The sequence below is a fragment of the Desmodus rotundus genome, chromosome 6, assembly GCF_022682495.2.
Source record: "Desmodus rotundus isolate HL8 chromosome 6, HLdesRot8A.1, whole genome shotgun sequence".
In the NCBI taxonomy this organism is placed as follows: domain Eukaryota; kingdom Metazoa; phylum Chordata; class Mammalia; order Chiroptera; family Phyllostomidae; genus Desmodus; species Desmodus rotundus.
This window is the reverse complement of record NC_071392.1, coordinates 158,140,195-158,165,826: the sequence shown is the minus strand read 5'-3', so window position 1 is coordinate 158,165,826 and position 25,632 is coordinate 158,140,195. Positions and strand designations below refer to the sequence as shown.

Below are 25,632 nucleotides of genomic sequence, written 5' to 3'. Positions count from 1 at the left end.
GGCCCCAGAAAAGCCACGTCATGTGTCTGGTAAGGTCTACTGTCCAGAATAGATAAAGAATTCTCACAACACACCAATAAAAAGACAAATAACCTAATTTTAAAAACGGACAAGGGATTTTAATGGTAGTGCTCAAAGAAGAGAAACAAATGGCTAATAAGCTCATGAGAAACTCCTTAACATCGTTTGTCACCACGGAAATGCAAATTGAGACACCAAGAGACGCCTCTTCATACCGACTGGGTTGAGGATTATTTTTTTAATTGAAAATGACAAGTATTGGCAAGAGAGTGGAGAAACTGGAGCCCCTGTGCCCTGACTGTGGGATGTGCAAGGGTGGGCCTGCTGCGGAAACCAGCCTGGCAGCCCCTCCAAAAGTTCAGTAGAGAATGGTCGTATGACCCAGCACTTCCACTGCGACCTCTGTCCCCAAGGAGACAGAACGCATATCTACACCAGAACTGGTACACGAGGGGCATCCGTCGTAGTCCGAAGGCGGATGTAACCCGAGCGTCCGTCAGCAGCTGACTGGATGAACCGGATGTGGTCCGGCCACACAGCGAATTACTACTCAGCCTAGGAAGGGATGAAATACCACCCCACTGCACAACGTGGGTAGCCCTGGAATTACTACTCAGCCTAGGAAGGGATGAAATACCACCCCACCGCACAATGTGGGTAGCCCTGAAAACACGCTTCGACGTGAACGAAGCCGGGCGTGGAGGTCCGTGGACTGTACGGATCCACCACGTGTGTGGGCAGAGTAGGGGGCTTCACAGAGAGAAAGGAGGCCGGTGGCTGCCGGGGGCTCCGGGCACTGGGAGTGACTGCAGGGAGGGTCAGGGTCTCCTCTGGGGACGTGACGCGCCCTGGAGTTCGGTGTATGGTTGCAGGACCTCGTGTGTACAACACAAACCCCTCCACTACACACTTTAAAATGGTGACCTTCAGGGTATATGAATGATGCCGATAAAAACACAAGCGCATTTTTCGTAATCCTCATTAGTACCTTGTTTGTTTTGGGGTTTTCGGCCCAAGTCCTGGAGATCCGTTCACAGAAATCTTCGCCGTTCTTTTTCTACAGTGGCTACACGCTGTCGCACCAGAGTGCCCCTGCCGGTCTCCTGTTCAGGGACAAGGCGTCACTGTCCCCAGTAGCTCTCTGTCGCAGGCGCTGCGGCCGCGATGAGTGTTGGCGGTGTGTTTGCTTGCGTATCGTCAGAGGCGACTTTGCCTCCGTCCTGAGTGATGGTCTGGGTGCGCGTGAGGCCCTAGGTGGGTAGTTTGCTTTCTCCACCCTGGATGCTGTGATTCCATTTCCTTCCAGCCACTTTATTTCTCTGATAAGAAATCTGCTGCCAGTTCAATTACTCTTTGGTGGGTAATCTTTCTCAGCGGTTGTTAAGATTTTCCCCTCGTCTTTGCTTCCTGGTTTCACGAGGTAGTTTATTTCCTTCTGCTTAAGAATCGCTATGTTTCTTAAGTCTAAGGAGCTGTGACTTTTATCAGCTCCAACATTCTCAGCTATTTTTCTCTGAATATTGCTTTTCTTTTGTCGTAGCTGCTCTTTCTAAAACTCTTGTTTAACCATATTTTGACTTTTCTGATTTACCTTACTTTCTCTTAGTCTCATTTTGGGACAGTTCCTCGATCTCTCTTCCATTTAATTTTTTTCATTCTTGCTCTCTTTTATCAGATGTTTGTCCCCACCTCTGGGTTTTTAATTCCAATGACTGTTTTTCATTTGCAGATGTTCCATCTGCCACTTTGAGATCACCTTTTCTTTTTTATATCATTCTGTTACTTTGTTAGAATTTCTGTTTTTTCTTTTAGGGTTAATCACTTCAAACGTCCTTATTTCATAGGCTCTCTCAAATTACTTCATTGTCTCAAGTTCAGGGGTATAAAGCGTGTTGTTTAATAGACTGGTTCTTCCTGACGCTGAGTGTATGGTGTGGGGGTGGGGGGACTGTGCCCTGTGCCCAGGGCTCCTCCTTCCCCCGCCGTGGCCGCACCTGGGATGCGTGGCCAGCGAGTAGCCCGAGTTGACCTCTTGTGCTTGAGCACGTCCTTGCCTTTCCCAGAGGTGACGCGGTCAGGAAACACCCCGAGGGCAGGGGCCGTCTGTGTGGTCCCTACAGCGCGGGCGCAGCGCCTCCCCAACGTCCAGTGTGTTCGGATGGGGTGGGCCGAGGGGCTGCACACTGTGGCGCCGCATTGTTTCTAGAGGCAAATACACTTTTCCAGGTACAAATATTTTAAAATTTGCTCGAGAGAAGCTCAGTGGATAAAGAACCCGCTGTATGCCTTTATCTTCACGTGTATCTACTTGCTTAAAGGAAGGTGCCTCCTAATCCATAAATCAACCCCTTTGAATAAACGTTAAACGCAGAGATTGAAACACAGCCCTGGATGCAGAAATGAGCGGTCAGGATCATTATGCAGCTGTACCCCCACACCCCCGGGGAAGTGAGCGTTTTATGTGAGAAAAAGCAGAGGTCAAGGGTGAGGTTCCTTCAAAACGCATGGCAGTAATGGAAGCTCTCGGGGATCAAAAGGCCCTCTGGAAGGACTGTTAACTTTTGCGGCGATGCCGACGTGGAACCCTGCGCCTCTTCGCGGGGGAAACAATGGCGCAGTGTGTGCGTGCTCCCTGCCCCGCCCCGGCGGCAGCAGCAGCCGGGACACCGGTTTTCAGGGAATGCGCAGTGCTCCGCACCTCTGCACCCTCCCCAGCACCCAGGGCCCAGCAGACAGGGCCGCTGAGCCTCTGCGAGGGTGAGGCCCAGCCGGGCCATTCTGCTGCGCCACTGAGCCCGCACAAGGCCCCGTTCAGAGCGGTCTCTTGTGGGGCACACTTTGAAATCGCACTGTGCCCACAAAGGCCCTCTGCGTTGGGGGTTCGCATGTGCCGGGAAACACTGCCCACTGCAGAACGCTGCCCGAAGGGGCCGAGGAACCTGTCTCCTTGTATCTCTGGAGGGAGCCCGAGTGCTGCAAGGTCACGACCAGGGAGGGACCGACGGTGTGTTGTGTAGCACGGGCGCCACGAGCCCGGTCTGCCACCTTCCCAGGCCTCCCCAAAGGTCTGCGCTCTCCCCCGCAGGGTGCTCCCACCAACGCGCCACGGGGCACACCGGGGTTGGAGGTGTGGGGAGAACATCTCCGTGTCCTGCCTGCCCTGCAGTCTGCCTGTGAGCAGTCCTGGATGCAGACTTGAAATGCGACCACCTGAAAGTCCAGGACAGTGGCCTTCTCCCCGAGGAGCTGATCTTCCTCCTCTCGAACCCACTGTGATCGCTTATCCAGAAGAAATCGGTTATTCAGATCGTTAAGCCCCAGTTAGTCTGGATAGTGGACACCCTGTTGTAACCCCTAAACGCAGCACCTGCTGTGGATGCCGTGGGCTTCTTCTCCAGGCCCATGGCAGCCCCGTCCTCAAGTCCACGTGTGCTGCGCAGCTCTCTTGGCTTCCTGCTCTCCTCACACACTGGTTCTGCGTGGCCTTCCCTAGGTGGCGCCTTTGACTCTGCAGCCGCCCCAGATCTTGTCGGGACTAGATCGGCCCCACCAGGGAATTTCTGTGGGACGTCCCTTTTAACCAGGGCACAGGTGAAGCGACACACATACAAACGGATCCACTTGAATGTGCAGGCCCTCCGCAGCCACCAGGGCTCTGAGGTCGCCTTCTCCCCCTGGGCAGAGCTGGGGTTCTCACCTGTGTCTACCTGCACGCCGAAGCCTGTGCCCTTCACGAAGGCAAGTGAGCCAGCCAAGGTCTCCCGACTGGTCAGTGGCAGGCCAGCCAGAGCTCTATTGGACCATGGCTCTGTGTTTGCCCTCCATCAGGGTGCTGGGGAGGAAGGTCAGACAGGAGAGGAGAGTCACATGACTCAGGAGCAGCCCCACCTGGGCAGTGCAAGGAGAAACCGTGAATTCCCCTCGGCGGCATGCGGTGCGAGTCATCTCCCGGAGGGTGCAAACAGATGGCCTGAGAGCTGGGCGAAGAGCTCACCCGGCTATGGAGACATCGGAGGTGTGCCCGGAAGGACGGGAAGGAGCAGAGACTTGGAGACAGAGAGAGCGTTCCAGGAATCAGTGTGAGCAGGTGCGTTAGGGGGGTGGGCACAGGCTAGGGTCCCACTGTGTGGGAACAAAGGCACCCAGTGAGTCTGGATGAGAGCCAGGCCACAGGAGGCGTGGACGGAGCAAGGGGCATGTTCTGTGACCTCCCGGGCATGTCGGGCGTCCGGTGGGAGCTCCGCGGTGGCGGAGGGTGGCTGTGCTCAGGGAATAGGCCCCTGGTGGCAGAGTAGGAGCGGAGGACCCGCTTCCCCACTGTGATTCTTGGGCCACAGGAAGTGCAGCCACTTTTGTGTCTCCCGATTCTGCCTTCACGCGCTCCTGTTCACATCGTGAGGTCAGACCAGACAGAGGGTCACTGAGTTTATGGACCACAAACCCTCTCCAGTCCAGTCCCCAGCACGTGACAGGCCTGCCAAGGGGCTGCGTGAACGAGTAAGCAAGGACAGCACCAGGCTTCCATGGACACGGACCCAGGAGCCCTGGGCTCCAGAGGGGCCGCAGCAGGGGGAAGGGCCAGCGGGCAGATAGCCAGCGGGCACGGACTGCTCGAGCTGGGCCTCAGGGGGCTGGTGAGACAGCAGGGCCAGCCCGACCACTGACCTTTGAACCTCGGGTGTCCCCGCCCCCTGTGGGCTCCCCCGGCAGCTCCCTGAGTCCCCGCAGAGGCGAGCACAGGCCTCGAGTCACTTCGTGGAAGAGGCAGGAGAGACTACAGACTTGGCAGCTAGATGGTGGAGGGGCAAACTGGACTTCCTTCTTTATGCACGGACCCACCTGGGGAACACGTCAGCTGCTGACCCAGAGAGCGCGTGGCCTTTGCAGCAGCCCACCTGCTCTCACCGCACTGACCTGTCTCCTGGGAAGGCTCCGAGGAGGGAGCACGCCCTTCTGTGTCCTCCTCACGGCTCTCCTCCTTCCCTCCAAACAAGTGTGGTCAGGGCAGCCGGGACAGGAAGGGCGAAGGTGGGGGCAGGTGCCCGCAGGAAGCCATGGGGGTGAACCCTGCGGTGCCGCTTCAGGGGAGGCCCCAGGTCCCCCCTCCCCACCTTCTATCTACCTTAGCAGCTCCCCAAGTCCTTTATCTCCTCTGCACCGGCACTGACCTCTCAGCCCCGAGCCTGCTCGAGCAAGTTCTCCCGAGGCTTGGCTGCGTCCATCTGCCCTTGTCGCCTCCATGGGCAGTAGAAATGAGAACTCAGTTCCGAGTAAGACAGACCTCCCCTCCCCTTTTCTCTGTGGTTTCCCTTCTGTTTCTCCCTCGTCTCTGCTTCACTAACCCTGGACGCCCTGGCCCAGCCTCCAGCTAGGAGGCCTGGAGGGTGGCCGACTGGCCCCAGGTCACACATCTGGTGAGTGGCTGTGCTGGGACAGTGTCCTTTCCTGCTGCATCACCCTCCCTTCCTTGCGATGCCTGATCTTCTAGAAGCTTCCTGCATTATTAGAAAGTAGGAGAGTCTGCCCCAGGTGTCGAAGAAAGATGAGAAACCGTTCGCAGGGGCCAGGTGGGGGCAGCTCCGCGTTTTGCGTTTCGTGGGAGCCCACGCGCAGCTTTCCCGCATGTCTGGGATCAGCGTGTGTGTGACAGTCCCTGTCTCACGACGGGCCGCTGCCACCGTGTGCTCGCCCACTTGCAGCTGTGTTTGTCCCTCCTCTTAGGCTCTTGTCTCATTGGCTTCATGTCAGGTCTTCGGAATGTGCAAGAGAGCCTGTCCGCCAGAGATTCAGGGGGAGCGAGGGGACGCGTAGACATGGGTGCACAGAGGGACACGGAGCTGAGTCACAAGGCTGCGGGGAAGTGGGCCACAGGAGACGAGCACCTCGGAGGGTTTTCTCGCTGCTCGAACTCAGAAGTGGCCCGTTGGCGGCCGCCGAGTGGCGGCCGTTGCAGAGGACACTCAAGTGGTGGAGGGGGACACTCAAGTGGCAGAGGCGGGCAAGTCCGACTGCTTCGCCTGCATGAGCACAGGCGTCACGCCCAGCGCCTCCTGCAGGACTTGCGTTTGCAGGGGGACAGCGTTGGGTGTCCGTGACGACCACAGTGATGTGGCAAAGAAGCAGCTCTAAGCCGTGGTTCCAGAGGGGCCATTTCAGCCCCCAGCTGATTGAAATGTAAATGGAATGATGGGAAAACATCCGTGCAATTTAGTGGTTAATTTACTTGCTTTTTGAGAATTTATGGGAGACTTCTGCAGCCATTTAAACTTCTAGAAGGAAATCGTTCCGATAGCCTCCCGAAGGGAGTATTTCTGTGTGTCTCAGTGGCTGGTGAGAGTGTCTCCGCACCACCTGGGTGTGGCCGGCTCGGACGCTGGTACCAGACCTGGGCCCTGGGTCAAGTTTGCTCGGTCAAGTTTGGAGGCACATTTCCCCGACTGGCGGCTGGGCCCCGTGCCTGCGAGCTCTGCGGTGGCCCCAGGGAGCACTGGGGCCGAGCACATTTTTCAATAACAGACCTGACACATGAACGGTCAGGTCGTGGCAGGTCAGGAGCAGGTGTTTCTCCCCACTTCTCATCATCTCTTTGGTGAAGCCAGGTGGCCGTGCAGATGGGGAGGACCTGGAAGGAACAGGGCAGTCTTGGGTGGGGTGCACGGTGGGGTGGGTGGGGGGGACGAGTGTTCTGCCAGGCACCCTCTGTGGCCAGGGTCAGGGGACGGCCAGGGGTGGGGTGCCCTCGGGCCTTAGCGCTGAGCCACACCCCCGACCCTGCCCCTTGGTCCTCTCTCCCACATGCACCGTCTACCCGGAGCGCTCCGTCCAAACCGCCGCATGGCCAGGCACAGGGGGATCACTTTCCATTTGTAGGTATTTAGATGTTTTACCTCTTTTTTTATGTTGTCACCTACTGCTAGTCCTGTATTCGTCACCCCCTCTGGGAAGTGGGAGGAGGGGAACTTCGAGTCCGTCCCTTTCAGTGTCTGGTCCACAGGGGATTCTTCGTACTCCTGCTGCGCCGTCTTAAGGGGCACCGGTTGACTGCTTGTGTGTGTTACAGGCAAACCGGTCACTTCACGCAACTTCTGGGGGAGGTTTAACGTGGCCTCAAATACCCAGAGGCTGGCTTGGGACGACTTCCACTCTCCTGTATTACACGCTGTGTGTGTGTGTGCACACGCACACGCGTTGTGTTTCTAGGGAAAATACTGAGTGGCGAGTTCGTTCTTTACTGAGTCGTTATTAGAGAAATTTATTGACACTTTCCCCAAATTCCACATCCTTCGTATTACCCTCCACCTGACGGCAGGGGAACAGGCGCAGACAGACAGGCAGATGTTAGGTTTCTAGAGCAGCTCCTGGGCGAGGCGCACACCGGCAGCAGGGACTCTCCCACGTTCCGGACAGCGTTTTGCCGTGCTGCTGACCCTTCCAGGCCAAAGGCTCACAGCCCAGCGTAAATCCCCACCTAAACTCACCGCCATCACCTTCAACCAGCCGACTCCCCGTTGTTTTCCTTCCAGAGAGCCCCGATGCTCCGTGAAAATACAAAAACTCGGTGGCACAGACCACACGGATTCAAAACCCTTTCAGGCTGACCCGTCACCCGATACCGGAGTCTCAGATCTCCGTCACTGCCTCGTGGGCTCCTGTCCGTGTGTCCAAGTCCCCGTCCCTCCAGCATTCAGCTGATATTTATTGACCTGAGTCTTTGTTGGGGGCTACACGTGGCGGAGGGAGACTCCAGCGTGCAGTGAGTGTCCAGTGTGGGGCTTCTCTCCCAGGGCAGACAGGAAGTGTCCTGTAGCCAGGATACAGAAAGGCACGTGACGGATCTGCCAAGGCCAGCGTGTGGGCGCGGGGGTGCTTAGAGGATGGGACCCCTGGCTCAGGGCATCACGGAGGGCTGGGGGCAGGGGGCAGGAAGGAAGGGGGAGCTTGGGAAATGCAGGTCTGTGTGTGAGCAAAGCCGAACTCCAGCGGGCTCAGCGCAGCGTCGACACGACCCTCGGTCAGATCAGAGGCACACCTCGCCCTTTACTTCCGGAGCCCTGAAGGTGGGGGGACTAAGGCATCCTGGACACCCTCTTGACTTCTCACAGCGTATCTCACAGGCACTTCCCTGCCCGTGGACACGTGCTCGTGCAGGGGCGTGTGCACGCACCCCTCTTCCCTCTCAGGGCTGGTGCCCACCGTCGGGGTGCGAGCATGCAGGCCCCGTGGACTCTGGCCAGACTCCCCGCAACACAGACGCAGCGTCGGTACGGCTCTAGTCTTCCGTTCCAGGGGCCAGCACGTGGGCCTGGTGCAGAATTCCTCAGGTCCAGGGGCCCCGCCTCTAGGCAGGGCGAACACAGCAACATTCCCTCTGGCTGGGTCTCACAGCAGGCCGCCCAAACTCAGCGGGAGGTGAGGGCCCCTGTGTCTTCCAGTCTGCCCACTCCGCCTTGGACCTCTCAGGGAGCGTCCACGTGTCACTCAAGTCTTTCTGTAGGAAATGGCGTTGGACGTGGTTCTCCTGAGAGCCTTCCTTTGTCGCTGGCCCGATACATCCCCCGATAGTTCCCCACACACACCGCTCCTCAGCCGCTCCTTTTCCCGTGCGCACACCGGTCTGCTGACGGCGCTACGGTTCTCTTCTTTGCAGAGGGGCTGTTGGCATTGAGTGATTCTCCCGTCCGTTATTATTACAACATTCAACGCAATCATCATTAGCCCATTAACTCGTAACTGGTACTGTCGTTGCTATTATAATGACTATTAACTAAATATGAATAATTCATGCCATCACTAATATAATTATCATTACTAACTATATTCCGGAACCTCACGTCATTTGTCTTTCTCTGCCCCTCATCTGCCTCTACTTCCTTTCGCCTCCTCCCGTCCTTGGCTGACAAATCCAACCGCCTGGGGGTCCTTGCAGACCCCGGGAGCCAGGCCTGTGTCCCAGGACGTAACGGACGGTGCCAGTGACCAATGAACCGTCAGTTCGCCTGCAGAGACACGACCTGGGTGGCCTCGCTGGTGTCACAGCTCACGTGGATGCACCACGGTGGCCCTTACGTCCATCGGGTTCTGCCTTTGCTGACACTGTAGGGCCCACCTCATGCCGCAGGCCAAGAATCAGAGATGGGTCGCATGCCCTGCCCACGCCCTCCATCCAGGGACAGCAGAGGACAGTAGAGGGGACGGAGAGGAGGGCCCTCCTCTTCCTGGTGAGCTGCAAGGGGCAGCGCGAGGTATGCATGGTGTTCAAGCCCTGAGCGAGGCGCCACCATGCGCTTCTGCTCCGTCCGCTCTATTTCCGGAGCCTCCGCTCTCCGAGCATGTCCAGGGGCTGACCCGTGGGTCTCCACGTGTTGCGCTGGGCCCTCTGGCACAGGAAGCAGCTGCCAGCTTGCAGGAACTTACGGTCTAGGTGGGGCCTCTACAGTGCGTCCGCGAGGACCTTGGACCTGTCAGAGGTCGCACAAGCCGTGGGCTGCACACACACCTCGGGCAGCCCTGGGCCTCGGGGAGGGGGCCGTCCTCGGGTAGGGGGGCGGAGGGCAGCGCCTCAGGTGCAGTCAGTGCTGCCGGCTCTACAGCAGCACAGGGGCTCTGAGGTCCCGTGCACTTAGCTCCCTGGGCTGGTGCCAGGTCTGAGGGAGGAGATGCCCCGAGCGCAATCTTCCAAGAGGAGAAGGACGCAGCTGCAAGGACTGGGTAGGAGGGCAGTGCGGGTGAGGGGCCTGTGCAGAGGGCTGGAGCGGGCGCCACGGTGGCCGGCGGTCTGTGTGTTCGGGGGGAGGCGGGGTGTGGGCCGCGGGGCCAGTGGGGGAAGAGCCTGCTACGCACGCTTACAGTCCCGGGCTTTACCCTGCAGCTCTGGGAAAGCCGTTGGGGACGCAGACCTCGGGGTGTGTTAGGCAGACCCTCTGGCTGCGGCGTGCGGACCGGTGTGAAGGAGGGCTTCTGCCGTGTCAGGTGAGGCACCGGAAGGGTGCGAACTAAGTGAGAGAGTGGTGGTGAGGGTTGGGAGAGGGGGGCGTACTGGGGAGTCTGGGGGAGACGGAAGAGTCCACATATGCTGGATGATGGGGCTTCTCGGGTGTCCCTCTTCCCAGTCTCGGTGACCAGATGGGTGAGGGTGACGGTCAAGATCACACGAGGAGCAGGCAGCGGGGGAAGCGCAGGAGGAGAGACGAGATTGCGAATTCTGCTTTGACACAGGGAGCTCTAGATGCCAAGATGGAAATGCCCAGGAGGCTAATCGGCACTTCAGCTGCCAGGCTGGGGCAGCCCCACATTCAGATGGCGGGAGACCTCGCCCCAAGGGGACTGGCAAATGCTGTGGGTGGGGCGGCTTGCTCAGTCCCAAAAGCCCTGGGCGTCACCCAGACCGAAACTGTCAGGCTCCCCGAGGAGGAGGCGTGGCCACTGACTGGCACGTGGGAGGGTTTGTGACCAATGTAATCCCGTTAGGACTCTGTAGACGTCGCTTCCCCCGGCACTTGACGTTGTGGAGAAGAAACGTGAAGGTTTTTGGTTTTCGTTTTTGTGTTCTTCGGGCTGACGCCTAGTTTCATCTGTCTGGGTTCTTGTAACTTTTATTTATTTTTAAGAAGCTCAGACTTTGTCCACGAAGCTCAGACATCTTCCTGGGAGGTGAAACTGTGGCTGTCTCTCCGTACGGAGTGAGCCCGCTTTGTTTTGTTTTGGGGGTGTTTTTGGAAGATGCAGATTTTCTTTGTTCGTGTCAGAATAGTTTTTCCACATTGCTGATTTGATTAATGTTTTTCATTCACTGACTCTGTTTGTATCTCCTGGAATTCGTGCTGTGCTTCTGTCGGCTCTCCTGGGTCAATGCTGCGTTGTGCTTACTTTCCCATCGTAGCCCATTTAGTCTATTTTCTCTAAATTTTAAGAAAAACTCTCCACTCCAGCCAAATTCACTGATCTGGTTTTATGTACTATCCCGTCTGTCCTTCAGGGCTTCTGCTGCATTTTTAATTTTGGGCAATTGTATCCTCATCTAAAAGCAATCTTTCCCGATTTCAGATTATTGCATCTTCGTATTTACAGTATGTTATTACTGCTTTCAATGAGTTTTTGATTTGTTTCAGAAATTTCCGGAAGTGTCCTATTTTAGAAGGGGGATATTCTTTTACACTCTTTAAATGGATCCCTCCGTACGGACTTCGTGTGTGGGGCTGTACTGTCAGGATGACTTCGCTTTCGCTGTGCCACGTCAGTGAGCCTGTAGACCGTCAGCAGGTGACCGCTGTTCAGCCTCACGGGATGGGAGGCTCTGTACCCCAGGGCCACACGACTGCTTCCCCACTTTGTTTTAATCCTGAAGCTGCCAGGCTCTGCTCTTCTCTCGCCAGCACTATTGCGAAGTGAGGGCCCCAGGCAGCAGGGTCAGCATCACCCGGGGCCCTGAGGGCACTGAGTCGGAACCCCCGGCGGGGGCAGGGCAGCGGTGCCCTCACCCCCCCCCCAGACGGCGCTGACACCACTGGTGTGGGACCTGCTGGTCTGCGCCCAGCGGGGGGCTCCGTCTGCAGCACGTTTAAGCTGAGAGATGTGAGTTCGTGGTCAGTCCCTTGTGCGAGGCCCCTCGTGCAACGCCGGGCCCTTGCCTGACGCGTCCCCAGACTGGCCGTCCCCTCAGTCACGGGCATCCCCACGTCTGCGGCGGTCGAGGGCAGGCCTCACTTGTCGTCAGCAGCAGACACTCTCCTGCGCTGGCCCGTCCCCCGTTTTCACAGTACAGTGACTGCCCTGCTTTCCCCGTTGGAAACTTCTATGGAGCTTTAAGAAGTGTAAAATGGGTAAGTGAAGGAGTTGGATTTTTTTAATCCAACAGCATCTCGGGTGAGCCGAGGGAGTATGGCCACAGAGACCGTCAGGGTTGGGGTGGGGGGTGCTGTTGTGACCCTCGGGGGCAGTGAGGATGGCCTGAGGCACTGAGTGAGGCTGGGGACCCGCGAGGCTGGGCTCCACGGGGCGGCCGGCGGGGGTGAGGAGCACAGGAGAGGGGGCACCTGAGGATGGCTGCTTTCCCGGCTGGGGACAAGGTTCACGCTGTACTTGGCCTGGGCCGGTTGATGGCTCTGGAGCACAGGGTGGAAGGAGGCCACTCCGACCAGCATGGAGGTAGGCGGGACATCGGGCTGAGCATGAGCTCATCACGGTGACGGGTGCCAGGCTCCTCCTCACGCTGCCTCCGAGCTGACCTGGCCACCTGCCCCTTCGCATCAGACCGATGGCACCCAGCGTCCTCTTGGGTCTCTTAGGTTCCAGTTCCTTACTGACAGGGACAGTGTTCAGGGCCTTCCTCCAGGCCCCCTGAGAGACAGGAAGGGGACGCAGCCTGCGCCGCCGGCTCCCCTCGCAGGGTTTGGCATGTTAATTTTCACATTTACTGGGAGGCACTGAAGATGATAATGAGTTTCTTCACCCGCTACCCTCCTTCTGTGTGTGGTGATTCTCCCCACTCTCGGTGTTAGTTTCTCCGGTTCCCGAAAGGGGGGTGACGGGGGTGAAGGGCCAGTCTTCCCAGCACATAACCCACTGGTCTGCTACCTCGCGTCTCGATTCTCATTCCTAATTATGGCCACTGTCATTTACACCCAGCTGGTGACATGGGGACAGCCACCGGAGTCTCCCAAGTGCTCCACGCTCTGCTAAGGTTCAGGCTTGTAAAGGGACCCTAATGCCGACTATGCCAGCTCCCTCCTCAGCCCCATCTGCCTGAGCGGCTGCCTGCTTGTCCCGAGCTCCTCATGGAGCCACCAAGGCAGCTTCCCGCAGAGGAGCAGGGTTGCGACAATCACAGCGTGTGCCTCTCGCCGTGGGGACTGTGAGGACCAGGGCGCGTTAGCTGGCAGCACCTTCGATAACTGGAGAGCGTCATAGCCCTGCGAACACAGCGGCCCGGAACCAGCGCGGAGAGCCCCCTGCGCAGGTCAGAGGAGGCATGGCTGGGCTCCGCGGAATCGGAATCGCGGCTAGCCGTGCACGCTCCAGGGGGCCTGTTGCTCGCGCTGATAATGGCAGAGCGACGGCATGTCTGTCGTCAGGAGAAGCTGCCCCTGTTCATCTCAGTCCCTGGAGAGAACAGTCTCATCCGGAAACAGAATGTAGGAGGCGGGTGTGTGCAGGCGCTTCCTGCCCCGTGTCCTCCTGGGCCTCCCGACAAGATGCTTGGCAGGGCCCCCAGGTCCTTGCAGCGGAGGGGAGGCTTTGGGCCCCCAGGTCCTTTCATCTCTCGCCCCGAAGAAGTGCTCGGGGAAAGTGTCGTGGGCTTGGTGGCAGTCCCGGAGGAGAAGGCGATGTGACTGCTGAGGGGGAGGGGGCAGCTGGCTCCCCCAGCCCCACACCGTGCAAGGGGAGCTCCCTTTGCTCCCCAAGGCTGGCGTGCCTCCACCTCTCTGCACTGATGGGATGGAAACTTTCGTTCAGAAACTGTGTTTCTAACGGTCCTTTGTGTTTCCACAAGTAGGTTTTTCCAAAAACAAGTTGTACAGCTTCCCTCCCCCCATTCACATCCACAGGAAGGGGGATGGTGCGGTGCGGGGGTCTGTGAGCAGCGCCTGCCCTGAGGGGCTATGGAGCCACTGCCTGGCCAGGGGACGGCTCCACCTGGGAGGGTCCCAGCCCTCTTCTCTGACCTTCCAGCCCCAAGCAGAGTCCCCTTTAAACACGCGCTGCGCAGCACGGGAGAGCGTGCTGTCGTGGAACGCGTGTTGGGGCTCAGCAGACCTGGTGCCCCGCAGCCGCCGGCAGAGGCCCGCAGAGCTGGGAGCGCAGGTCCATGGGTGCGGGGGGCCGCGGGAACGGCTGTGTGTGCACCGCTGCGGCATGCAGTGGTGCTCGGCAGACGCTGGGCTGGGTCCTGGCCACTTTCCCCGCTTTCTTCTGGGTTGCTGCAGGGACGAGTCGCTGGGCTGTTTTGATTTCAGGTTTGCCCTGAAAGCTCGTGCAGTTGTCGTTGCACCTTCTGAGAGGCAGGAGGGCGTGGAGGTCACAGGCACTGGCTCTGGCCTCACGCAGACCCGGGCGCACGGCCATCTCAACCCCTTCACAGCTGGGCAGCCTGGGCCCAGTGCAGACTGCTGCGTGGGCTGGGGCCTCACGTGGGCCGGAGGAAGCGCCGTCCTTCTTCCTTTATCCGAGAGGGCAGGCAGAGGCCCGGTCCCAGCGGGGCTCAGGGGCCTGACAGTGAATGAAGTCGGCGTCTGCAGCCTGGTCACCCTGAGGGCTTCACTTGGGGCCCCACGAGACCCCCACTTGGGGCTGCAGACCCCAGGGAATTCTTGATCCATCCACCGATGGGTTGCCGTTGACTCTCGCCTTCCATGATGGGCAGAGAGGGGCTGACTTTCCTCCTTGGATCCCATTGTTTGGATTTAGGAGGCTCAGAAGTTGCCCGTGAGGTCTCAGCCCAACCAGGTCTGGCTTTGCATTGTGTGTGAAAGGTCACAGACTGTTAGCATTTGAGACCCTGTTAACGGTGTGTGCTGTCCCAGAGCTATCACGCGGCTTACGCGAACAGGATTTTGGTCCACTGACCAAGCGCTGGGCTCTCTAGTTTCTGTCCTGTTTTTAATTAGCTCTTTGGGGGCAATTGGTTTACTGAGCACCTACTGCATGCCGGATTCTGTGTCCTCACGACAGCCTGACCCCTTTCTGCCCTGGTCAAGGAAGCTTGGGGTAAACCGACGCTTGCCGGGATCAGGACGCCAGTGAGTGGCAGAGCCAGGCCTCCCAGGGCCTGGGACTCCAGCCTGTGCTCTGTCCCTGACGCTGTCATCTGGGGGGCATGTGATGCCCAGGGCTGGAGACCAGACTCAGCGCTGGCTGCTGCATTAAGTCATTCTCCTGCCTCATCTTCTCCCGTTGCGTCCGCCTGTTGTCTGGCCCCAGACCAGGTCCCTGTAGAATTCCGCTCGGCAGTAAGAACAGTACCTCTCGTTCCGCGCAGGGAGTGGATTGGAGGCACATTTCTCTGCAGGAATCCCGCAGGAAAGGGGTGTCTTTCGGTGGTGGAAATTGTGGTCATGCCCGAGGCCCTCACCTGAGTTGACGGATGACAGCTCCTGGCCACAGAAGCAGGAGGGACCCTCAGATGTGAGCACGTCCTCCGTTTTGTCTTGACTGGCGACAGCAGCCGCCGGGAGTCCTCGGAGGACAGTGTTTGGTGGCAAGACGTGGCTCGGGCCGCAGCGGGAGAGAGGAAGTTGATGAGTTATCTTTCTGTTTGCACCTTCGGAAACAGGTTAATTGTTTCAGTGACTGGCTCTGTCTTGATTAGGAAACGTTAATAGCAATTAATGGTATAACTTCAAAAAAGGTATAGGAAAATTAATAGGATTCTCGGGGAACATAAATTACAGCCGTTATCTACGGGATCCAGAGCCACCCCAGCTGCTGAGCAGGCTGAGGACGGCCAGGTGGGTGTTTTGGGTCTGAATTATCTAGATAATTGAGCGAGTCTTTTATTTTTTCAGTGTAAAATTCCCTGTAGTGAACTAACAATATTATTTTGTTTAAAATGCTTTAGTTCTACAACTTAATTAAAAACCTTTTACAAGTTAATTTGATTAATATATGCACATCTCATCGACATGCGCAAATATAATTTGATTACGACGATGAAACTTTTTTAATAAAAGAAATTGGGAAAATGTGGCAGAGAGAGGTTCAGGTGAAGAAGAACCATGCAAACGCAAGACTGACTTTGTGTAGCCTTCATTCTCCCCAGCGGTGGCAGCGACTCCTTTTCTTTGGAGACACTGATAACACAGGCAGAGCCGCAGCCCCTACGAGGACGGGAGTGGCCGTGCCTCCCGCGCCCAGTCCGTCTGGGCCTGGGCTGCGCGCCTCGTGGGCAGCCTCAGACAGCCGCCACGTCGAGCTCAGAGCTGGGAGGTTCGGCCCCACTCCCCAAACCGGGAAACTGACTCGTGCTCAGGAACCTGTCCAGAGTCACACAGCCGACAAACGGGAGCTCTAGGTGCAGACCCTGGTGGGTGGCTGGACTGAGCCCGGTGGTTTATGAGGTCATCTGGCGATAGGTGGGCGAGGCTGCGGGCCCCAGGCAGGGCAGAGAGAAAATCAGCGTGACCGAGTTAGGAGGGGTGTCGCAGGACATGGAAAACACAGTTGGAGTGTTGGGTAGGGGTGGTTGGAAGGTCCTGGAGAGACGCGGACGAGAGGCGTGCTGCAGCAGGGACCGCTAGGAGTCTCGGCAGCTCAAAGGCAGAGTTTATTTCTCACTCTTGTTACAGATGCGGTGCAGGTCTTGTGGCTGTTGATGTGCCACTATTTTGTGGCGAGGCCATAGCCAAGGGAGTCTTCAGGCCACTGTACGTGGGACGGGGTCTCACACAGGTGCTTGGCTGTGTCTGACAGAAGTGACACGGGTCTCCCCCACTCACATTTGGTGGGCAAACCCGTCACGCTGCCACACCTAACGTGAGGGGACAGGAAGGGTGCGCGCTCCCTGTGCCAGGAAGGAGATGAGAACTTGGAATCTCGGGGAGCGTCGTTAAGGGGATCAGCGGGAATGGAGCGGACGTCAGATCTGGGGGCGACCAGCAGGCGTGCATTCCAGGAACAGCAGCCCGAGCACCGCTTCTGAAATGGCCGTGCTGGCTGTGGGGCTCCTCAGCCTCCTCCGCTCTGCGGGCTCTGAGCTCCACTGCTCCTGTGCGGCCGCCCTGGGACCTCTTGCTCAGAGCCACGAAGCCCTGGGTCTGCGTCCCAGCTCCGCCTGTGATGTTGGGTGGTAACCTGCCTTGGGAGTCTCCATTTCCTTCTGTGTCAAAATGGGAACAATAAGAACACACGTAACGATGAATGCACGGTGATTTGCACCGTCTGGCCCATCCTAAGCAGTTAATAAATGCTTTCTCTAATTCTTACAATCTCTGAAAATGTTCCACCTTAGGGACCTTTAATTCTGCTCACAGCCCTCCTTCCCTCCCACCTTCCCTGCACTTTGCCCTCTTTGCCACCTCATCAACACATGCCACTCATTAGCCTTCTCTGGCCTCCTCTCCCTCCCACACCCCAGGGAGCCCACGTCGTAATTACTTCCTTGTGCTGGTCAGCCCTCGCCTGACCTGCCACTGCTCAGCCCGTCTTCCACCTGCCTCGGGCGCAGGTATCCCACCTGACTGGAAGTCTTCCAGTCTCCGGGGATGTCAGAAATCTTTGGTTCATCCCAGGTTCCCTTCTGCCTCTTCCCCCGCTGGCGACTACCTGAGATCTCGCCCCCTTCCACCTCCAGAAGGACTGCTTCCTACTGGGTGGTGTTCCCGGTAAGACAGTGTTTGCCTATGTTTTCTTTCCCCTACACTCAACTGATAAACGGATGAATGGAACCCTAATTGAAGAGTAAGACCACCCAGCACAGACCTTCTCAGCCCGAGGAGCACGCATGCCCCCCAGCAGGCTCATTGCGAACACTTGGGTTCTGCTGCTATAGGAGCCGGGGCGGCCCAGGACTCTGCCCCTCTAGCCAGCTCCCCGGGAAGGCCTGCACTCCCGGTGCCGGCCCCACTTCCGGGAGCAGGGGAGTGGGCTGTCCTGTGTTGAGCGAATGGAGTGCTCATCATGTCCTGAAAAGCAGGGACCCAGGGCGAGTTCTGCTGCCAGCCCCTCCCGGGAGCTGATGAGCACTGGGCTCCTACCTGTGCTTCAGAGCCTGCACAGGAGCAGCCGGCCCAGTGGTGCACGGGCGTGAACCCACAGGCCCGAGAAGCACAGCACATTTGCGAAACCACGTGGTTTTCCGTGCTCGGGAAACAGGAATACTAATGTCAGATTAAGCTAATGAGTGGATTGAAATGAACCAGAAAAGACTCTCTGAGGAAAATAAACTTTGTTCCAGGTTCAGCAGAAGAAAAGTACATTTATAAATGTATTTAAGACTTGTATTTTTATCATCATTTAGAACATCTTATCTATAGCCATTTCTTAGAAAACCCTAGTTGTACGAGAATAGTAATTTTCATATCTGTCTTACTGATTTATTTTTACTTTTGTTTTATTTATGGAAATAACAAAATATTCGTGTATATAACCTTGTCTTACTTCTCCCCCCTTTTCTGTCCCAAAAGTAACACATCGCACAAACTGTTCGGCACTTTGCTTTCTTCTCTCCGCGGGACTCTTAGGGACCCCTCTCTGGCAGTCTGCGGAGAGCTTCCTCATCTCCTCCGTAGCTGTGCCGCATCCCACAGGGCGGATGTACCACATTACCGGTCCCCTTTCCGAATGGCACTGCCACTGCCTTTGCCACACAGTGACCGATGCTCACAGGGGAGGCCACACCCCGAGGAGATTATCGTCAAGTCCATGTTAAATTTCTGTAGCCCTTCATGTAACCGCCTCAGGTTCCATTGGGGGTTATTTTTGGCTGATGTGTCCTCCCCAAGCAGTATTTAATTTTCAAACAAAACATAGCGCATTTGTAATCTGAGAGACTTTGTTAGGACTCGGCCCAAAGTCCCCTTTGGAGGAGTAATTTTGGGGAAAATCCTTGACTTCTATTCAGGCATTTGGGGTCGACTCTCGGCTCCTTACGTGCCCCTCTGTCCCCCTTGGTGAGCTCACCAAGTGTCCACAGGCCGGTCGGTGCTGTGCCGGTTAGCAGGCCAGTGCCATCCGGGCTCCAGCCCTTCTCCCTCCCCCTGTGTGAGCGGAGAAGGCACGGGACTGCCCGTGGAGGGGCCGTTCCACCCATCAAGGGCACACCGAGTCACACTTTCTAGCAGAGGGATGGCGTCCTCTTATTGGAAGCTTTGGGAGAGGGCCGGTGGAAGTGCCTATTGTAAAGATTGGCCGTTCTTATTTTTAGACTTCCTGTGAATTCTCTACACATCCGTCTTTCTGCAGCCTCTCAGAACCCCGATGCCCTAAAACTGCACAGCCCGCCGAGTGGGTGAGAAGAGCTCGCAGGCCCACTTGTGTGAACCGATGGTTGGCACGGCCCGGGCCTGCCGAGTCACCGCGACCACCCACGCGCCAAGCGGGCCCACCCTGACCCGCTCCTTTGCTAATGGGTGTGAACAGCCCCCAGATGGGACGAGGACTGTATTTTCCGTCACCTGCCTTCCAGGCGACGTGAGCAGACAGACTTCTTACCCTTCCACCAGCAGCGTGCGCCTGCCAATAACACGAGCGATGGTGCATTTGTAAGTGGGTATCTTCAGGGGGATCTTAGCTGCGTCTTTGAATTAATTTATGTACTCAGATTCTGCTTTTTTCACCCTTCCTCTCTGTCATCAACCTTAGATTTATTGTTGGTGTTGATTTTAGACCAAAATATAAATGAGATTGTGTTGACATTTTTTCAAAGCCCTGCTTCCTAGCAGATTGAGCTGAGAACCAGTTGGTTTAAACAGATAACCTTGGGTCACATCAGAAAATGTCTTGTTCTAGCTGAGCACTCTATTCTTGCGCTGCGGCACTGCCTTTATTCATTCGGGAAGCTGGGGCAGGCAGGAAAAGAAATGTTTTCTTCTCTTCGGCTTTCCTGATTTGTTTGCACCTCGGTTGTGACCCCCGGGTGATTCTTATGCAGCGACTGCTAACAAAACGTGGAGTGGTGGGAAAGCAGGACAGTTGGAGCTTCTCAGTCTTCAGTATCAAAGCTTCCGTGTGCCCTGGCCCCTTCTGTGGCCTTGTTCGATGCACCCCTCACCGGGGACAGTGACCCACGAGTTCCCAGCAGTGAACGGGGAGAAAGCACGGGTGTGAATGGGCAAATGAGAGACCAAGAGAAAGCGAAGACCACCCCCCCCCCTCACCTGTGCAGCCAGCTGGGCTAAGCCCCAGGGACAGGGCTCTCCACCCAGGCCGAGCCCAGGATCTGCCCTGGCATCTAGTACAGGGCCTAGCCCTACAGGTCCACCCAGAGGTGCAAGGAAGCCCCACTCCCTCCTCCAGAGAGAAAGGCTCCTTGATCCTGGTGTCCGCAAATGGGATGCTGCTCCGTTCCCAGAACGACCGTGGGGTGAACATGGGCGATGCGGCTGGCCGTTTCCTTCCCGCTGGCTGCTTTGGAACCTCTCCGGCCCCTGGTGCTCCGTGCTGAGGGTCAGGGTAGAACCCTGCTGGCCCTGCTGCCCAGAGGCCGCCCTCCTCTGGGACGGAGCACACAAGAAATTGACTCTGAAAACACAGCAGAGGGCATGTCTCTCAGTGTGTGCGTGTGAACATGTGTGTCCAAGGTGGGGGTTCCTAAGAAAATGCCATGTGGTGGACCCCGTAGTTCTTCAGTTCTGGGTAGAACCACCTTTCAGCAATTTTACAAACACTAACTATGTAAAGAGAGGCCTGTTTGGTTTTGGATTTCTCATTTGAGAAGCTCTGTCACGGAGCCCTCCCAATCCCGAACAGAGGTCACCGGTCAGCCTAGCCTGTGTCCCCAAAAGGTGGCTTTCTGGCCACTAAAAAAGCCCAAATGTGGTTTTGGCCTGCCCTCCCAGCTTACTAAGTGCAGCGGTGTTCTTCCTACACGTCTACCACCCTCCAGCGGTTGTGAACTTTGAGCAGGGCCTTGCCAAGGAGCTCCCCCAGCTAAGGGTGGAGGCAAGGCCTCTGAGGCCCCTGCCAGGGTCCCTGCTGTTTCCACTGTCCTTGCTAATGACCTTGGATGAGCACCATTTGCCCTAGTGGACTTGGGTTCCACACCCAGATGGGCATGTTTGCCAAAATTATTCAAGGGCGTTTTTATTGGCGCTGAAAGTGGAGCGACTGCACCTCTTTACGTTCTCGCTGGTTTCAAGAGCACCATTCGGAAAACCGCCCCGACCCGGTGACAAATCACTGTCACCCTCCGGCGCTCCCGAACTGCACCTGGTCCCGGTTCTGCTGCTGCTGCGGGGCTCCCTCTACTTAAGGGGAGATTGTGCGTTTCTACATGTAAATAAAAAGCGGGTTGCCCGCCGCTGTCGCTGGAATCAGGGATTTGGGTCATCCCATTGACTGACCACGCAGTCCTGCACCCGCACGCCAGCCTGGGCCTTCCAGCCCACGCTCTTCCCAGGGGGAAGACTGCGGCCCGCTGTTATCGCGGCCCTGTTTCTCTGCCGGGGGGAAAGCCAGTGAAGATACACCCTTTGTTGCGTTCCATTCATTTCCAAACGTGCGCGTTTCCAAGTGTAAATGAGAAGAAAGAAATGGCTGGATTGTTTGTCAAACTCATATTATTTTATTTATCGTCTCCCATCAATAGAAAAGTCTGGACGTATATTGAGGTTAAAAATGGAGGCACATTATAAAGATAAAACTGTGCATGGAAGACCCAGCCATGTTACCTCCCGTTTCCTCCGTCCTGCTGCTGGGCAGCAAAGGGGAAGCAGAGAGCTTTGTGACGACCTCGTCCCAGAGAGTGCCCTGCCCGCCCCCCTCCTCGTGGCCTCTCACGACACTGTCTCGCCTGTGGGGTTAGGGGTGGGGCTCTGGCTGCTGAGCCATAAAAGAGCATGTTGAAGCACTAGGCCCTTCCCTTAAACACTCCCACGCAGGACAGGGGTGATTTTGCTCTACAGTGGACGTTAAGCCACACCTAGAGATATTTTATTTTCACAGATCTCATTTATCTTCATAGTAGAAAGTTTGTACACTTTGACCACCTTCACGCCTTTCCTCCACCCGCACCCCCTCTGGCAGCCACCAATCCCTTCGCTGGCTCTGAGCTCCACTGCGTCAGGGTCTGCGTGGAAGAGCCTTCTTCCACGATCCGTCTCCGTCGACTTGCCTCGCTTAGCGTGCTGCCCTCCAGGCCCGTGTACGTGGCTGTGTGGACGGCAGGGTTTCCTTGTTCTTTACCGGATGAGGGCTAGCTCGTCGTGTGCTCCACCACATCCCGTGTCTCCATCCGCTGCTGGGACGCTCGGGCTGTGTCCCCGTCCTTGCTGCTGTAAACAGTGCTGCTGGGGACATGGCGCGGGAGTCTCTTCGAAATGTACCGTCTCCTTGGGGAACGCACCCAGAAGTGGAATTGCTGGGTCACGTGGTAGTTCTGTTTCTAATTTTAATTGTTTGAGGAATGGCCAACTTTTGAAAGCAATGGCGGTGCAGACGAAACAGGTGAATGGACTTTGGGAGCAGAGACGCAGAAGCCCCAGAGGGGAGGATGTGCTCCGTTATCTGTTATCTGCTTGCTTTCCCAGCGTGGCAGCTTAGGTGGACTCTGAACCTTTGTTTTCCGCTGGAGAGACTTGATAGTCTTCGACTGCACTTTTCAATTAAGTGCATCCTGGCAACGGCTCCTGTTCAGCCCCCTCGCCGGTTAAGCGGTGGGTCTGGGAGAACCAGAGCCGCATTAACGTGACCGCTCTGCCCAAGTTCGTTCTTCTCCTGACCACAGAGAGGCCTCGTGGCGAGGCTCTGCCTCCCGCCCCGGGAGCTCCTTGGGCCCGTCGGTTGCTGACCTCTGCAGAAATCTCTTCTGACTCGATGTCTTCACCTCCCACCACCCCGAACCAGCCTGGGAAGTGTTCAGTGGAAACGCTACAAGTCAAGTTTCAGTTAAGGAAATGCCGGGGGGAGGAGTATGACAGAGAATTTGGTTTTTGGTTAACTAAACACAAGCAGAGTTTTTATGAGGAAGAACTGTCTCATAAAAACTTTCTTCTCGTTATGGTTAAAGAAAGATTTTGAACTTTGGCTGAAGACATTCCTTCACTGAAACCCTTTCTCACCACTCGCAGCCCTGTGACCTCGGGCCTCTCAGCAATGGCGGAGCTCTTACTGGCGTGGGGTCCGATCAAACCGGGAGTTGTGTGGGCACTTAGTAAACACAGCTCCCTTCCCCCTTCCCATTTCGTTTCCTTCTTCTTGGAAATAATTCTTAATACATTGCCGTTTGGAGTTTTAAGGCTTTTTAAAGTAGAACATTGAAGGAGAGAGTAGTGTTTCTGGTGGAGGTAGTCGTGACTCATTATCGCAGAATATTTATGAAGAACTAAGCAATCATTGAGATTTGTTGAGAATTGGTGATCCGTATCGTATCACAAATTCTATGGAAACAGCAGAAATAAAGAGCTGGTTTTATTCTTTTAAGAATGCCTTGGTATTATTCTATTCACCTTTCCTCCAAAAGTTGAACGTGGGAACAAAACGAGGTAGAAGAGCCAGCACGGCAGGTTCACAATGCTCGTCCATCATCTCGTCTCACTGAACAAAGGAGCAAAAGCAGGTGGGGGCGGAGCCTCAGGCTGGGACAGAGGAAGGGAGACAGGCTGTCAGCAAACCCATGGTGAGGCCCCTGTCTGGCAGGCAGCTCTCGAGCCAGCCGGGGGTGATGGCCAGGGGGAAGAGGTCCCGGCTGGAGACACCTGCAGACACCTGCAGCCAACTTGGTCTCGGAGGGGCTGGTTTTGACACAGGGGTGAAAACCGGGGGGGTGAGTTAATAGGACTGGAACTGCCTGCTTCCTGCCCTTCTGAGAGTGGAGAGTACTCAGCATCTGAAATGAATGGACAGGCAGGTGGGGACACCCCTCCACCAAACATTTATGGCCCCAGGAAAGAACCTGCGCCCTGGGATCCAGGGTTCCTCCAGAACCCTGGTGAGCACCCAGCGGATTGAGGGGAACCAGCCAGTGGACAAACCACAGGTTCACGTTTGGGGGAGGGCGCGTTTCATTTTAAGCCTGACCTGTGTTCTTTGTGACCCGTGTGCACACACGAACTCGCCTGCACTTAAACCGCTGTTTCAGCCAGAAGGTCGCACACCAGCAGTGCGTGCCAGGCCAGCGCTGTCCTCGCTGGCTGGAGGCGGGGGCCGGGCTCTCCTGTGGCACTGCACCGGAGCGCCACCGCAGCCCGCAGAAGGCGCACGGGCTGTGCACTCAGAACACCTCGCCTGGCGCTCGCCCAGGCAGCTTCCCCAAGTCAAGGTCACCTTCCCAGCACTCCTGTGTGTGTGTCTGTCACAAACGCCCTGTTTAGGAACTGTGACACCTCCCTCCGCGCCGCCTGCACCTGCTCCTGCTGCGACGCCTGTCGAGTGCCGTTCACACCTCACTGGGGAGAGCAGGGTGCTGGGCGAGAGGCCCGGTGTGAGCACAGGCTGATGGTTACCAGCCCCACACCAGGCCGGTTGCCCCACTGTCCCACTGACCCCACCAGGGAGGGCATGCAGGACACTGGCCTCGTGCCACTGAAAGTGGGCCTGCAGGACCGTGCCGTCTGCGGGAGTCACGGTGAAGGGCTTCATCTTTCCGTCGCTGCGGCTGAGCCCGTGCCAGGCTGGCCGGTGCCACCTTCTGTCCCGAGCACCTGAGGGACTGTGAAGTCGGCACGGTTCCTCTGGGGCAGCTGCCCTCGAGGCTGACTGTCCAGGGCACTGTCCCCCGGGGCAGTGACACGTGCTGAGCACGGGTTTCCTCCTCTGCTGTCGCGGCTGAGCAGCGACTCGTGCCAAACTAGTGCCTAACGTGGTGACCTCTGAGCGCTCACTGCTGCCCCGTCGTGTCACGTGACCATTGGCCAACGTGCGCTTCTGAGGTCCTCTCCTCGGCGACTGTCACAGGTGACAGGCAGGTGGTTGGTCTGAGTGGCATTCAGCTCTTGTCCTTTGTCCCATCATGAATGTGCACGGTGGCCTCTCCTCAGGAACCTGACCACCAGCCGCAGTCCCCACCCTGCTCAGCCCAGAGAGCCTGTCGCAGGAAGACCTGCAGAGCAGCCCGTCAGGGCCGGGAGGCGGGCGCTGTCCAGGACACCACGGAGACGTGACCATGGGCTTCGCGTCTCTGTGGTCAGTGCACAGACTTTAAAGGTTCGTTTGTTGGCCCTGCGGCCTCCACAGCCCTGACCCCACCGCCTGCCCCGCCGGCCAGCACCGGGGCTCGCCCGGTTCCTGGCCACGGCTCAGAACAGCGGGGGACTTAGCGGGGGACTTAGCGGGGGTCTTAGAGTAAAGCACTTGACGAAACGGTTTGTGTTTGCAGTGATTTAAATTTGTTTTTATTTCCAGACTCTCCCGTCTCCACTCTTAAATTGAAATTCCTGTTCTAGAAGTGTTTGATCAGTCTTCATTCTCCCTAAATAAACAGTCGTAGAGTGTACTGCGGGTAGTTTAATTTTGATACTACACGTACTGTAGAGAAGAGTGGGAAAAGTGTGTCGTTTTTTCTCCCTTGTCACCAGAAGTGAGCCACATCACTCACCGTTGGATGCTCACAGAGCCAAGGTGGGGACACGGGCTTTCGGGGGGGGGGGGGGGCTCAACGGGCAGCAGCCGTGTGGCCTCTCCGTTCACTGAACACATCTGAGTACCAGCCCCGAGGGAGGGCCGCCCGCTCTCTCCCAACACGCGTGCCTAGCAAAGCATCTGCTCCAGGTGTGTGTAGAATTGAATGGTTTAAAACAGCAGGTAGACCAGGTGACTCAACAGGCAAAGTGTTCAATCAGCTGGACAAGAATGAAGTCAGCAGGCACTGTGGAGAACGCGAGCAGCGCACAGTCTCCACCTCTCCACCCCCGGGGTGTGCGCGTGAGGCTGCGGGCTGCAGATCCCCCCACCCTGGGCTCCAAGCACCTGGTAAAGGCCGGGACACGGGATCCCCGGGGCACTGGCCCCCTGGGGGCCCCCTCA

General features: G+C 57.0%; 1 protein-coding gene across 2 annotated transcripts in view; it reads left to right on the top strand.

Moving 5' to 3' along the window:
* The window catches only part of SDK1 (sidekick cell adhesion molecule 1), a 576,882-nt gene that overhangs the window by 400,946 nt on the left and 150,304 nt on the right, over nucleotides 1–25,632 (top strand). The window lies entirely within an intron of this gene.